Here is a 16,323-nt window from a genome sequence, read left to right on the forward strand (position 1 = left end):
CTCGAGGTCCCTTCCAGTCCTAGAATCTATGAATCTATGAATCTATGTCGACTTCAGCTACGTTATTCACGTAGCTGAAGTTGCGTACCTTAGTTCGACTTGGGGGGTTAGTGTAGACCAAGCCTTAGAATCATAGAATATCAGGGTTGGAAGGGACCTCAGGAGGTCATGTAGTCCAACCCCCTGCTCAAAGCAGGACCAATTCCCAACTAAATCATCCCAGCCAGGGCTTTGTCAAGCTTGATCTTAAAAACCTCTAAGGAAGGAGATTCCACCACATCCCTAGGTAACCCATTCCAGTGCTTCATCACCCTCCTAGTGAAAAAGTTTTTCCTAATATCCAACCTAAACCTCCCCCACTGCAACTTGAGACCATTAGTCCTTGTTCTGTCATCTGGTACCACTGAGAACAGTCTAGATCCATCTTCTTTGGAACCCCCTTTCAGGTAGTTGAAAGCAGCTATCAAATCCCCCCTCTTTCTTCTCTTCTGCAGTCTAAACAACCCAGTTCCCTCAGCCTCACCTCATAAGTCATGTGCTCCAGCCCCCTAATCATTTTTGTTGCCCTCCGCTGGACTCTTTCCAATTTTTCCACATCCTTCTTGTAGTGTGGGGCCCAAAACTGGACACAATACTCCAGATGAGGCCTCGCCAATGCCAAATAGAGGGGAACGATCACGTCCCTCGATCTGCTGGCATTGCTCCTACTTATACAGCCCAAAATGCTGTTAGCCTTCTTGGCAACAAGAGCACACTGTTAACTCATATCCAGCTTCTCGTCCACTGTAACCCCTAGGTCCTCTTCTGCAGAACTGCTGTGACAAAGTGTTTTTTTTTCTTGTTTTCTGTTGGTTTCCAATGGTTTGCATGCACAGGGAGTGGGACACAGTTTCCCTGGGTGTTATTGGTTTAATGAGGGGAGGGGAGAGGGAGTGGCCCTCAGTTTCTCCAAAGAGGGATCCCCTGCAGCTCCATTTGGAATTCAGATATGGCTGCAGTTTTTTAAGGGCCCACACCATGGCCAGACATTCCTTCTCTATGGCCACATAGTGCTGCTCCCGGGGCAGCAGCTTCTTGCTCAGGTACACAATGGTGTGTCTCTCCCCCTTAGTATCAGTTGGCATCAGTACCGGCCCCAGCCCTGTGTCCAAGGCGTCGGTGAACACCAGGAAGGGTTTGTTAAAATCCAGGTTTACCAACACCGGTCCCTGGATAAGTGCCCCCTTCAGCGCACAGAGAGCCCTTTGGTACTGCTCGGTCCAGACCACCTTGTCCGGCTTTCCCTTCCTACAAAGCTCTGTGAGTGGAGCTGCCAGGGAGCTAAAGTGGGGCACAAACCTCCGGTAGTACCCCACCATCCCAATGAAATCCTGGACCTGCTTCTTAGTCTGGGGAGCTGGCCAATCCTGGATTGCCTCCACCTTGGCCAGCTCCGGCTTCAGGTGGCCACCCCCCACCTGGTGGCCCAGGTATAAAACCTCTGCCATCCCCACCTTGCACTTATCAGCTTTTATGGTCAGTCTTGCATCCTGGAGGTGACCCAACATCCTCTTCACCTGGGACACATGTTCCTCCCAGGTCTAGCTAAACACACAGATATCGTCAATATACGCCAGAGCAAAGTCTTCCATCCCCCTTAGCAACTGATCCACCAGGCGCTGGAAGGTGGGAGGTGCCCCCTTGAGGCCGAAAGGCAGGACCAGGAACTCGAAGAGCCCTATTGGGGTGGTGAAGGCAGACTTCGCTCTGGCCTCCGGGTCCAGACGCACCAGCCAGTAGCCTGTGGTAAGATCCATGGTAGTGAGGTACCGGGCACCCCCCAACTTGTCTAGGATCTCATTGGTCCTAGGCATGGGGTAGGCATCGGAAACAGTGATGGCATTGAGCTTCCGATAGTCCACACAGAACCAGATCAACCCGTCCTTCTTGGGGACCAGCACCACTGGCGAGGCCCAGGGGCTGGCGGACGTCTGGATCACCCCTAAAACCAGCATGTTCCCAACCTCTCTCTCCAGGTCCTGGGATGTTTTCCCAGTGACCCTGAATGGGGAACACCTGATGGGAGGGTTGGCTCCCTTCTCCACCCGGTGGACAGCCAGGTTAGTGAGCCCAGGCCGGCTGGAGAACAGCTGCCGGTATGAATGCAGCACCTCTCTGATCTCTGCCTGCTGTGCAGGGGTTAGCTGGTCTGAGGAGAATTGATTCCAGCGAGGGGTCAGCCCCAGCCTCAGGGAGGATTCCCACCAGGGGATCCTCTCCCTGCTCCTCCCACTGCCCACACACAGCCAGCACCAACTTGTCCCTGTCCCAGTACGGTTTCATCATGTTGACATGATACACCCGGTGGCTGTGAGCCCGGTTGGACAGTTCCACTACATAGTTCACCTCGTTTACCTGTCTGATGACTTTGAAGGGGCCATCCCAGGCAGCTTGCAGCTTGTTCTTCCTCACGGGGATGAGGAGCATCACCTGGTCCCCAGTAGCATATGAACGGGCACGTGCTGAGCGGTCGTACCAGACCTTCTGCTTCCTCTGGGCCCTTGCTAGGTTTCTCCTAGCCAACCCCATGAGCTCCCCGAGCTTTTCCTGGCCGGGTCACACTGTTGAGGGGCCCCACTATGTCCATGGCCACCTTCTGGAAAGGCTCCTCTATGATGGGCAAAGATCTCAGCAATGCTTTACACTTGTCCCAGGGCCTTCCCAAACCTCTGGCAGGAGTCACAGGACCTGCAATACTGTCGGACAGCGTCAAAGACCCTAGGCCAGTAAAAGTTCTGCAGCAGCCTCTGCCTGGTGTGCCGGATGCCCTGATGCCCCGAAAGGGAGATATCATGGGCCAAGTACAACAGTTTGCGGCGGTACCTCTGGGGAACCACCAGCTGCCTCCCGACTTTCCAAGATTCAGTTCGCCCTGAACCAGCCCATTCCTGGTACAGAAATCCCTTCTCCCACAAGAATCTCTCCCGGAGGTCTTCCCCCTGGGACCCTGAACCGCCGTGGCCAGCCAGGGCCCTCAGTTTCTCCAAAGAGGGATCCCCTGCAGCTCCATTTGGAATTCAGCTGCTGGGTCTGAGGATACAGCCCTGGCTGGTGGCGCCTCAGTTTCCCAACCTTGGGATGGAGGCTCCGGCCCAGCCTTGTCGAGCCCTACCCTCGGCGCTTAACCCCCCCCGGAGGTCCCTCATCCCTCACTGACTCTGGCTCCGGGTAAGGACCAGGGCGCTCTGTAGTGCCATCCGGCCAGTTCTCCAAGTCATTACCCATTAGCACCTCGGTAGGCAGGTGATCGTACACCCCGACCTCTTTGGGCCCCTCCTTAGCCCCATTTCAGGTGTATCCTCGCTACAGGCACTTTGACAGGGGGCCCAAACACTCCCCTCAGGGTCAGGTAGGCATCAGGCACTAGCTGGTCTGGGTCCACCACCTCGGGCCGCGCCAGCGTCACCTCCGCGCCCGTGTCCCAGAACCCCTGGATGCGTCTTCCCCCCACCTCAATGGAAATGATGTGGCGATTGTCCCCTGGGGCCTGTCCTACGCTCACCCGGGAGATTGAGTATGGGCACTCTGGACATGGGGCCCCGCCTTCCCCTGCTGGCCTGGCCTGGCGGTCCCCTCCCCCTGGTATAACCCTCTCGACTGCGGCCCCTTGGACTGGCGGTGCCCCCTCCCGGTGGGCCTCCACCCAGTTAACATCCAGTTCTGCTTGGCTGCCATTTCCTTCATCTTCAGGCACTGTGCCACCTTGTGCCCCTTTTGGTCACAGTAATTACATTTCAGGTCCCTCAAGTCCCACGGGGGAGGGGGGCGCCCCGGCATTCCCGGGCACCCCTGAGTTGGGCTTCCTGGAGTCCCACCTTTGAGGGGTCTCTGGGTGACTCCCCTTCTGAGTCCCTGATGTGGGTCTCCCTCTTGCCCCCAATCTACTGTCCACAAACTCATCTGCCAGTACCCCTGCACTGTGCAGATCTTTGGGCTTCTGGTCCACTAGCCACATCTTAAGCTCCGGAGGGCAGATGTCATACAGCGGCTCCAACCCCACCAGGTTATACACGTCCTCTGCAGTAGTGGCCCCTGAGTCCTTCCCCCACTTGTGGAGATATTCCCCCAGCAGGTTGGTGACCTCCTTGTAAGTGACACATGGGGTCTTGCATACACCCCGGAATCGTTTCCTGTATGCCTCGGGGGTCAGTTCAAACTTCAGCAGCAAAGCCTGTTTGAACAGGTCATAGTCCCCTGTCTCAACACCATCCATTTGGCTGAATGCCTGCATGGCTTTGGGACCCAGCAGGGGGGTCAGACAGCGAAACCTGTCTTCAGAGTCAATCTGGTTCAGATCACAGGCCTTCTCAATGTCTGTGAGGTAGGCATCAATATCCTCCCCCTCCTCGAACTGGGGCAGCAGTTTGGTGTCTAGATTCCCCACACCACTGGCGTCTCGGGGCCCTTCCCCACTTACCCCCCGGCAGGCCCTCTTGGCCCGCCGCTCCTCCAACTCCAACTCGTGCTTCTGCTGTTCTACACGGTACACCAGCCTCCGCTCCCCAGCTCCAGCTCCTTTGCTTTCAGCTCCAGATCCAGTCTCTGTAGCTCCTCTAGGGAGGAACCTGACTGGGGTCTCCCTGTACTGACTGGGGAGTCAGGTCTGACACACTCCTGGTCCCTACATAGACTGCCTCCACGGCTACTCCCCAGCTCACCAGGCACCCTGGGAGCCCTCCTGGGGTCTGGAGCCTGTTCCTCAGACTGGTCATTCTCTACAAGCTGAGCAATCAGCTGCTCCTTAGTGAGCCTCCCCATGATCAGCCCTCTCTCCCTGCACAGAGAAGCCAGGTCACTCTTACGGAGCTGGTTATAGGCCATTTCCAGGCTGGTTCCGTTCAATACCCTCGTTCTATCGCTGGCAGCCACTCACTGCAAAGCGCCTGCGCCCGCAGCCAACCATCTACAGGGTGCATCCACGAACCATCCACATTGTCACGGACTCACAGATCGTGCCCACTCTTTGCCCCGTGCGGTCCGTGGGGGGTGCCCCTTTCAGTGAGACAGCCCTTCTCGGAGGTCCACTCTCTCTCGGGGTCAGGCCCCACCACCTCCTGGAGCCACACCTCTCTGAGCCTTAGCATGTCTGTCTCTCGCCGTGGGCCCTCTCAGGGAGTCCACTCGCTCTGGATCCCCTGGGCATCCACCCCCGAAGGGGATGATGCAACCCTGTTCTCTAGACCAGAGTGACTCTCAGCCAGCATAAAACAGGAGGTTTTATTGAGAGATGAACACAGCACTGGAAACTCTCAGGGCCTCAGGCCTGGCCTCCCTCAGTCCAGCACACCTCCGTCTCCCTGCATCCAGATGGGCTCTGCCTGCTCCCCCTCTCCAGCCCAGAGCCCCCCTGCTTCCCAGCTGGGCATCTGATATCACCGGCCCCAAGCCCCGCCTCTGTCCATTGTCTTCTCTCCAGGTAAACAGGGTTGTAAACTGGTCCCTGGGCCTCCTCTCCGCGCTTCTGGTTGGAACCATCTGGTTAGGTCACCGGGTCCTCTCTCCATGACAACTGCTGCCTAGCCACTCGGTCCCTAGTTTGTAGCAGTGAATGGGATTCTTTCTTCCTAAGTGCAGGACTCTGTACTTGTCCTTGTTGAACCTCATCAGATTTATTTTGGCCCAATCCTCTAATTTGTCTCGGTCCCTCTGTATCCTATCCCTGTCCTCCAGCGTATCTACCACTCCTCCCAGTTTAGTGTCATCGGCAAACATGCTGAGGGTGCAATCCACGCCACCCTCCAGATCATTAATGAAGATATTGAACAAAACTGTCCTCAGGACTGACCCTTGGGGCACTCTGCTTGATAATGGCTGCCAACTAGACATGGAGCCATTGATCACTACCAGTTGAGCCTGACAATCTAGTCAGCTTTCTATCCACCTTATAGTCCATTCATCCAAACCATAATTCTTTAACTTGGTGGCAAGAATACTGTGGGAGACCGTATCAAAAGCTTTGCTAAAGTCAAGGAATAACACGTCTACTGCTTTCCCCTCATCCACATAGCCATTTATCTCATCATAGAAGGCAGTTAGGTTAGTCAGGCATGACTTGCCCTTGGTGAATCCATGCTGACTGTTCCTGATCACTTTCCTCTTCTCTAAGTGCTTCAAAATGGATTCCTTGAGGACGTGCTCCATGATTTTTCCAGCGACTGAGGTGAGGCTGACTGGCCTGTAGTTCCCCGGATCCTCCTTCTTCCCTTTTTTAAAGATGGGCACTACATTAGCCTTTTTCCAGTCATCCGGGACCTCCCCTGATCGCCATGAGTTTTCAAAGATAATGGCCAATGGCTCTGCAATCACATCCGCCAACTCGTTTAGCACCCTTGGATGCAGTGCATCCGGCCCCATGGACTTGTGCATGTCCTGCTTTTCTAAATAGTCCTGAACCACTTTTTTCTCCACAGAGGGTTGGTCACCTCCTCCCCATACGGTGCTGCCCAGTGCAGTAGTCTGGGAGCTGACCTTGTTCGTGAAGACAGAGGCAAAAAAATCATTGAGTACATTAGCTTTTTCCACATCCTCTGTCACTAGGTTGCTTCCCCCATTCAGTAAGTGGCCCACACTTTCCCTGACCTTCCTCTTATTGCTAACATACCTGTAGAAACACTTCTTGTTACTCTTAACATCCCTTGCTAGTTGTAACTCCATGTGTGATTTGGCCTTCCTGATTTCACTCCTGCATGGCTGAGCAATATTTTTATACTCCTCCCTGGTCATTTGTCCAAGCTTCCACTTCTTGTAAGCTTCTTTTTTGTGTTTAAGATGAGTAAGGATTTCACTGTTAAGCCAAGCTGTTCGCCTACCACATTTACTATTCTTTCTACACATCGGGATGGTTTGTTCCAGGGACCTAGGTAAGGATTCTTTAAAATACAGCCAGCTCTCTTGGACTTCTTTCCCCCTCATGTTGTTCTCCCTGGGGATCATGTCCATAGGTTTCCTGAGGGAGTCAAAGTCTGCTTTTCTGAAGTCCAGGGTCCATATTCTGCTGCTCTCCTTTCTTCCTTTTGTCAGGATCCTGAACTCAACCATCTCATGGTCAGTTCCTCCCAGGTTCCCATCCACTTTTTCTTCCCCTATTAATTCTTCCCTGTTTATGAGCAGCAGGTCAAGAAGAGCTCTGCCCCTAGTTGGTTCCTCCAGCACGTGAACCAGGAAATTGTCTCCTACACTTTCTAAAAACTTCCTGGATTTTCTGTGCACTGCTGTATTGTTCTCCCAGCAGATATAGGAGTGATTGAAGTCCCCCATGAGAACCAGGGCCTGTGATCTAATAACTTCTGTTAGTTGCTGGAAGAAAGCCTCGTCCACCTCATCCCCCTGGTCTGGTGGTCTATAGCAGACTTGGTGATTACCTTTTCTGTTCATTCCCTCTGGGGCACCTGGCATTGGTCACTGTAGGAAGATAGGATATTGGGCTAGATGGACCTTTGGTCTGACCCAGTATGGCTGTTATTATGTACTACTGATCTTACTGCTATTAAGAGCACTGTGCAGTATTTCTACAATTTTTAACAGTGGAATCATATGGTGTAGTGATTAGGGCGGGTGGCTTGGAGTCAGGACTTCTTGGTTATATTCTCAGCTCTGCGCTCAGCATGTAATCCAATGATTATGGGAGGGGCAGTGGGGTCATGGGGTGCTATAGGTTATAGAAGTGAGAAAGCAGCCTGGGACGTTTTTCTTCTGTTTTGGGTAGATAGTGTTGGGTCATGGCTAGAACAGCTGACTGGGATTCAGGATCCATCCTGCGTTCTGTTCCTGATTCTACAGCTCAGTCATTGTATAGCTGTGAGTGAGCTCTTTCCCCTCGGTGGTAGATTCTACTCCCATTTGCAGCAGTGTAAATGCAAAGTAATTCCACTGCTTTCAGTGACATTACCTGAGATTTACACTGATGTATCTGACAGCAAATTCTAGCTCTCTGGTCTACTTTTTCCCATCTATGAAATGAAGATAAGATTCACCTAACTTTATACTTCTTTGAGTGAAAAGGTATGCAGACCACTACAAAGCAATTGGTGCTTACTCTGTTTTCCTTCAGCTTGGGGTAAATCTGCAGTGATCTCATTCGGTCAATGGGCCGGACTATCCTCTCACTCTGCCCAGTGTAAATCTGGACTAACTCCACTGGAGTCAATGGTTCCTGCACTCCCCTTCCCATTTTACACCGATCTTCACAAGCCAAGGGTCTGACTTGTGTGAATTAAGGTGGTTTTCACAAAAGGAGAGTTATTTTACTGATGTAATCCTGACCATTGCCCTTCTCTTTCCCACCAGAGGCAGCACATGATGTCTGAGGAAGAAAATGTCCAACCGAACCACCTTGACCCATTTCCTTCTCCTTGGATTCTCTGACATTTGGGAGCTGCAGATTTTGCACTTTGTGGTATTCCTGGTGATTTACCTGGCAGCCCTGATGGAGAACCTTCTCATCATCCTAGCTGTAGCCCTTGCCCACCATCTGCACACTCCCATGTACTTCTTTCTGGTGAACCTGTCCCTTATAGACCTCGGATCGATCTCTGTCACCATCCCCAAATCCATGGTCAATTCCCTAATCAACTCCAGCTCAATTTCCTATGCTGGATGTGTCACCCAAGTCTTTTTCTTCATCTTCTTGATGGGAGCAGATTTTTCCCTTCTCACCATCATGGTGTACGACCGATACATCACCATCTGCCAACCACTGCACTACGAGAGTGTGATGAACAGGAAAGCTTGTATCCAAATGGTAGCCAGTGCCTGGATCGGTGGAATTCTTTACTCTGCACTGCACACCGGGAACACATTTGCAGTAACTTTCTGTGCAGGCAACATGGTTCTTCTGTGAAATCCCCCAGCTCCTCCAAGTTGCCTGCTCTAACTTGTACCTCAGTGAAATTCGGGCTCTCATCTTTAGTGCGTGCATAGTCTTAAATTGTTTTATTTTTATAATTGTGTCGGATGTTCAGATCTTCAACACAGTGCTAAGAATTGTGGTCTCCTTGTTTGTTTGCACTGGCATCTTTGCCTACTCGAAACCCACCTCCAGCTCAGCATCAGGTCTGGACCTTGTGGTGGCTGTTCTCTATTCTGTGGTGCCTCCAATGATGAATCCGGTCATCTACAGCATGAGGAACAAGGAGATCAAATCTTCATTGAGGAGACTGAGTGGGGGGAGGTTATTCACCAAGAATTATTTTTCTGTCTTTCTCGAATAAATACTATTTCAGTTTGTGTCTCTGCCAATCTGACTCCAAATATGGTGATCAATTAGACCTTGAGCATGTGTGCAAGACCTACCAGGCAGATACCTTGGAAAGAATTCTCTGTAATAACTCAGACTCTTCCCCATCTAGTGTCCCATCTCCGGAAGTTGGGGATTTTTGCTACTGGCAGTTGCCAATGGGCCACATACCATTGTTGGCAGTCTCATCATGCCATCCCCTCCATAAACTTATCAAGCTCAGTCTTGAAGCCAGTTAGATTTCTTTGCCCACACTGCTTGCCTTGGAAGGCTGTTCCACATGGCGTCAAAGAAGTCAGACTGGCATAAAAATGGCATATGTGAGAAAATAATCAGACCTTAACATTTAGGGCAAGATCCTTAGCAAACCAGTGTAGTTCTATTCACTTTGATAGCACTTAACCAATTTACAGCCTATGGAGATCTGGATTCCTAATTTCAATGGAGATACATCCATTTACATCTATCCTTGATAGAAGCTACGTAGGTGTTGATTTTCAAGCATGATCCCATACTGCCTATGCTACAAGCACTAAGTGAACTAGTACAGAGACAACAGCAGACTCATAAGCTGCTGTACAGGCTCTGACCAGTAGAGGGGGACAAGGAGCCACACTGTGTTAGTCTGGGTTATGTGCATTTTCTGGAGTGTGAGGATCTGAGTGAATGTGTGTACCTGAGAATAAACTGCAATAACAATGACATGGGATTAGTGGGAACGTATGGCATCCAGGATGTGTGAGGTGAATTGAGTTCAGATAAAGCAGCCGCACAGAGTCACTTGTACAAATGCCACCCACTGGTCTTTGTATGTTACAAATCCCCTCTGCTCCCCAGCCCCAGAGCCCATGAGTCTGTCACACCCCTAGCAGGGAGCCTGCCTGTTTAGTTCAAGCAGCAGGGACTCCTACCGTTACGTCTGGAGGTCCCTGGTGCAACCACAAGGTACCAGCCAAGATGGTGACCATCATATAAGTGAAACAGGGGCCCTATTTCTATATTTATCATAGAATCATAGAATCGTAGGACTAGTCCAGTCCCCTGCACATATGGCAGGGCTAAGTATTATCTAGACCATCCCAGATAGGTGTTTGTCTTACCTGCTCTTAAAAATCTCCATAACCTCCCTAGGCAATTTATTCCAGTGCTTAACCACGATGACAGTTAAGAGGTTTTCCCTACTGTCCAAGCTAAACCGCTCTTTCTGCAATTTAAACCCATTGATTCTTGTCCTATCCTCAGAGGTTAAGGAGAACAAATATTCTCCCTCCTTCTTATAACAATCTTTTATGTACTTGGATACTGCTTTCATGTCCCTGTGACACTCTGTGCTCCAAAACCGTACCCTGGCACCCCCATATTTTCCATGGTGATATGACTATGATAGGTTTTGTAAAAAATATGCCTTGTGAGGTATCATTTCAAAAATCTTAATATCAAAAAAACATTAATATGCTGTTGCATTGTATGTGCTATCAGTGTATGGGAAGTTATGAAGTTTTCTATGTGTGTGTTACTGAAATATATTTTAAGATTGGAAACACCCTCGGCCAGCCTTTCAGGTACAACATTGGAGAAGCCAGCCAGCGTTGATGGCCCATTAAGGGGAATCCACACTACCAAGGACTATCACAGGATCTGTATACAATGAAGGCTTTTCAGAGGGAGCACATAGAAAATGGAGGCTGCTTTACTCACATCATACCAAAGGATCTTTCCAGAAAGCTGGAGGAATCTATAAAGTGGGGAAGTGACATCATCACTTGGTCTCACTCCCCCCACAACTCAACGCCTGGAAAGACATCTTGTAGACAAAGGCTTTGAAGGGGGAGGTGGTCCCAGGCTGAAAAGAGGAATCCCAGTCTGTGTCTGAAGGAACTATACCATCATGGTGAGACATTGTTTGAGTCAAATCCTGTCTAGTTTGTAGACTCAGATTATAATTTTGCTTTTATTACTTGGGTAACCAACATTGATCTGTACATTTATTCCTTATAATCACTTAAAATGTATCTTTCTGTAGTTAATAAATCTGTTTTATGTTTTACCTTAAACTGTGTTTTGCTTGAAGTGCTTCGGGAATCTGCTCAGTGTACAGAAGCTGGTGCATGTCGACTTTCCTTTGTAGAGGTGGCGGACTGGGTAATAAACTTTCACCGGTGAGGCTTCTGACCAGGTGTGATGGGGTGTACCTACCCTGAACCAGCCCCTAAAGGATTAACTGTGCTTTTCAGGCTGAGGAAGCCCCAGCTCTCCGACTCTGCTGGGCATGTTCAGCCTGGAGGCAGACTATAAAAGGAAGCAGCCCAACTCAATGTGGACAGGTTGCTGAAGGGGGAGGATGCAGACTGAAGGTTCTCTCCAGGGAGCTGCTCCAGGCTCCAAATACAGATCCACAGTACGCAGAGCTTCAGACAGACCCCAGATCTCCTGAGGAGCCCAGAGAAGAGTCCATGCTAGCAGGAGCTATGCCACTTGAGGACCTCAGAGACCCAGGGGAGCTGTAGAGCATCACTGAGGGAGAAAGGGTAGGAAGCAGACCAGGGGACTTAGACTTTTCTCCAGTGAGTGAACTGGGGAACCAGTCAGCATGTTTCAGGAGGATGCCCATTGACTCAGTGGTGAGTACCCTGACCATTGCCAGGGCCCAGGGCTGGGACTCAGAGAAGAAGAAAGGGCCTGAGTCCCCTTACCCTGGGCACCACACACCCCTGAGTGGTGCCTCACTTCCCTAGTGGGCCAATAGGCCACACAATTCCACAGAGTGGGGCAAATGTATTGACTCTGGACACTAGGTCATGCTGCCCTGACTGGAAGGGCTACTTTATTGACTCTGGCCATATGGCTGCCTGACCTGGATTCCCAAGAGGTATACTGTCTGCCAGAGGCCTGTATCTGAGACATTATGGAATGATTCTCGAGGATCATACAACCCTCTGATTACTACTACTACAACCATGTTGGAAGTAATGGTATCTGCGAGGTATGACCCTGAGCAGATCAGCTGTGACTACTGGGCTCTGGAAGTGAGAATGAAGGAGCTGGGGGCAGGTGGTGTTATCTTTGACCCTCCCAGATGAGGGTAGGGGCCCAGCCAGAGACCGATACATCCAGGAGGTGAATGCCTGGCTGCGTGGATGGTGTCGCCAGGAGGGCTTCAGTTTCCTCAGCCATGGGATACTGTTCTGAGAAGAAGGACTGCTGAGCAGAGTTGGGGTCCATCTATTGAAGAAAGAGAAAAAGTATCTTTGGCTACAGACTGGCTAACCTAGTGAGGCTGGCTTTAAACTAAGTTTGAAGGGGGCAGGAAACAAAATCCCACAGGTAGTCCAGAACATGGAGACCTGGGTGAAGGGTTGGAATTTGGGGGAAATGTGGGACATCGCATCATGAACAAAGGAGACACAAGAGGGAACACAGAGGGGAAATCTAACAGACATCTTAGATGTATGTCTTCTAATGCGAGCGATATGGGGAATAAAAAGGAAGTACTAGAAATACAAGTAAAAAGATTGGTGTCTTGGCATGTCATGAGTGTGCTCACCAAACATCCCAACCATCCAAACTGGAACCATTCGACCCCATATGAGCGGCCTCAGCAGAGACCAAGGAGCAGTCCTGATCTGAAGGGAACACCTCAGAAGTGGGAGAGGCTAGTTCAATCTCCCAGACCCAGTCACTTCATGTTCTCTCCATGGAGACTGTGATATCCATCAAAATGGACAATTGTTGCCAATCAAACGTTGTGGTGTGTTATGTAGGGGTGAGTTCAAAACTGGGACATACAATACATCAGTGTGTTCTCTGACAACTCCAGGTCATTTTAGGGATCTGTCAATGTTTGTATTTGATGTCTTGTTGTTGTTAAGGTAATATTTGAAATAATTGTTTGGAGGCATATTTGCAAATGTAACTTTTTTTGCAACCCAAATTACATCATATTTGCACATGCAAATTAAATATTTAGGCTGGAATTTCAAAGGAGGGTGAGGTAGTTAGTGCACTAGATAGGAATTCAGAGGAACTTGTTTCATGACACGTCCTCAAAGGTTTTTAGGCACGTAACTCCCATGGGCCTTGGTTCCTTGTTTTGCAACTGACATATTTAGTGACTTTGGGCAATAGCCAATACCTAAGAGTTGGATGTCTAATTATGATAGGTCCAGCTGAAAATCACATCCATACCCCAAAAGCCTCCCCCCACAAAAAAACCCCCCAACAACATAGGTTTAGCTGTAAGCCTTCAATGGGTCTTCTTTAATATTTAAAGTTAAGCACTCACTTATGAGTTTTTCAAGATTAGTACCTTAGTTCAGAATATTCAAAGGAGCTAAATTTTAAATACATATGCAGTATATACAACCATGCACAAACATGGTTTAATAAATGATAAATAATAATAACAAAAATAATGCAGCCAACTTCTGTGATCTAAACGCAATTGGATCCTTGTGTGGATGAGAGACCATTGGCCAAATCCCTATCTACCCTTTGAAGCAAATGGCTAAATCCCATTTGATATGGTTACAAGGTTAGAATAAACTCTGCATTTTGCTCTGGTCTTTGAGTGCACGCCCCATGTCTCCATCTTGCGCCTGTCCCTCTCTTAGAGTTGAATCACATGATTTTCCCTCTCAAACTGGGTCCCAAGCTATAGCAATTTGTGCACCCACCGTGATTTCTCCCACCATGCTTAGGACCTGAAGTTCTTCCCCCAGGAGCTGTGACCAGTATCAAGTTGATTGACCAGCCTGGCCTTCACCATACAAAGTACAATTTATCTACCACTGTAGGAACAAAGCGTAACATAAGAAAAAAAATGAGCCATTCCGGATCGATCACTGCAGTAGTTTTGTAGGATAAAAATTTGGGTTTATTACACAGATTCAGTTTGTCTTTAGGAAACATTGCAATAGCTTTCTCTTCCAAAATGCCTTTCCACCATAGCAAGAAGAATACAGTATTTATTTATTTAAATAAAAAAGATAATACACATAATTATATAAGGATGTAGGTGCCCTAACACATCATAAATAAGACAATAAAATCCCATCAGCATTAAAACAATCATTTAAGCAGGAACTCAGCAATCCACACACCTATATAAACTTTTTTTAATTCTTCATCATTGGGGAAAGGAAAACTCCAAATCTCTCAGAAAACCCCTTCAAAGATATTATGACATTGACACCTTGAGTAGATGACAAAATAAACGGATATCCACTTTTAATAAAACATATTCCACCCTGCAAATTCCTACCCCACTAAACTCACCTGGAACAAAGAAACAAGTCAACCAATAAATGTATAAAATGAAACAACATGAAAAAGAAACAATCAAGCAACAAACAAGCCAAACCTCTCATACCCCAACCACAATTTTTATTCAAAAAAAAGGAGAATCACCAGAAAGTTAATGAAGTCCACTAGTGACATAGCTATGGCTATTGATATTCTGTGCAACATGCTTAGATAGCAAGGTGATGTTAGCAGCATAAGACAGATAGATAGGTGTGTATGTACATTTATGGATCAATATTTAGATTCTGATCTTATTTACACTGGTGTAATTCTAAATTAATTCATTTTATTTCAGTGGAGTTAGTCCAAATTTTATGAATTTATAAACAGATTGCACCCTATGTTCTCAAGGAGACAATTCTGTCATCAGTTGATTATATTCATAAAGAAGCTCAGAATGAAATCTCAATCAAGTACCAATGATGGACATTTTAATTCTTGGTGAATAACCTCCACACAATCAGTTTCTTTAATGCAGCTTTGATCTCCTTGTTCCTCATGCTGTAGATGACCGGATTCATTATTGGAGGCACCCGGGAATAGAGAACACCCATCATGAGATCCATATTTGATGCTGAGCTGGAGGTGGGTTTCAGATACTCAAAGAAGCCAGTGCAAAGAAACAAAGAGACCACAGTGAGGTGAGGGAGGCAGGTGGAGAAGGCTTTATGCCGGCCCTGCTCAGAGGGGATTCTCATCACTGCTTTAAAGATCTGAACATAAGACACAATAATAAAAACAAAGCAGTTTAAGCTTAAAAACACACTAAAGGCAAGAAGTCCAACTTCACTGAGGTATGAGTCAGAGCAGGCGAGCTTGAGTAGCTGGGGGATTTCACAGAAGAACTGGTTGATGACATTGGACTGGCAGAAGGGTAACTTGAAGGTGTTCCCTGTATGTAGTACAGAGTAGACAATACCAGTAATCCAGGCACTCGCTGGCATTTGGACACAAGTTGTCCTGTTCATCACTGTCTCATAGTGCAGTGGTTGGCAGATAGTGACGTATCGGTCGTACGCCATGATGGTGAGTAAGGCAAGATCAGCTGCAATGAAGACTATGAAGAGAAAGACTTGGGCGACACATCCAGACTAAGAAATCGACCTCGTGTTCATGATGGAATTGACCATGGGTTTGGGGAGAGTGACAGAGATGGAGCCGAGGTCTATAATGGACAGATTCATCAAGAAGAAGTACATGGGGGTGTGAAGATGGTGGTCGAGGGCTACGACTGTGATGATAAGAAGATTCCCCATCAGGCGTGCCAGGTAAATCACTAGAAACACCACAAAGTGCAAAATCTGCAGTTCCTGAATGTCAGAGAATCCCAGGAGAAGGAACTCGGTCACCATGGTTTGGTTGGACATTTTCTTTCTCAGTTAATTGTGTGATGGTTGTGGAGAGAAGGACAAAGACAGTGGTGGGGACTACAGTGACAGAGGGAGTGGCACTGATTCCACGCTGCAATATCTCATGATGTGAGTGTCAATGAAGCACAGCACTTGTCACTGCTAGCTTGTATCAGTGCCCGCACTACGTCATCCATTGTGGTGAAAAAAAATAAACCCTCTCCTTTTTTTTTTAAGTTGTTGGTTTTTTTGTTTTTTTTTAAATCACCCTCCTTCTTCTGCCGCGCTGTGCACCCCAATATCCCACTCCTGACACCAGTGTGACAAAGTTCCTCCTCTTACTTCGTGGGTCCTGCATGACAGCTACAACTCCCTGGGCTACTTCCCCATGGCCTCCTC

At 48.6% G+C, this 16,323-nt stretch overlaps 1 pseudogene; it reads right to left on the bottom strand.

Annotated features, from left to right (window-relative positions):
* Positions 1 to 15,006: 15,006 nt before the first annotated feature.
* LOC113406692 lies at positions 15,007 to 15,942 on the bottom strand (annotated as a pseudogene).
* Positions 15,943 to 16,323: the final 381 nt, after the last annotated feature.

The sequence above is a fragment of the Terrapene carolina genome, unplaced genomic scaffold (assembly GCF_002925995.2).
Source record: "Terrapene carolina triunguis isolate 2854851 unplaced genomic scaffold, T_m_triunguis-2.0 Scaffold119, whole genome shotgun sequence".
Taxonomy (NCBI): domain Eukaryota; kingdom Metazoa; phylum Chordata; order Testudines; family Emydidae; genus Terrapene; species Terrapene triunguis.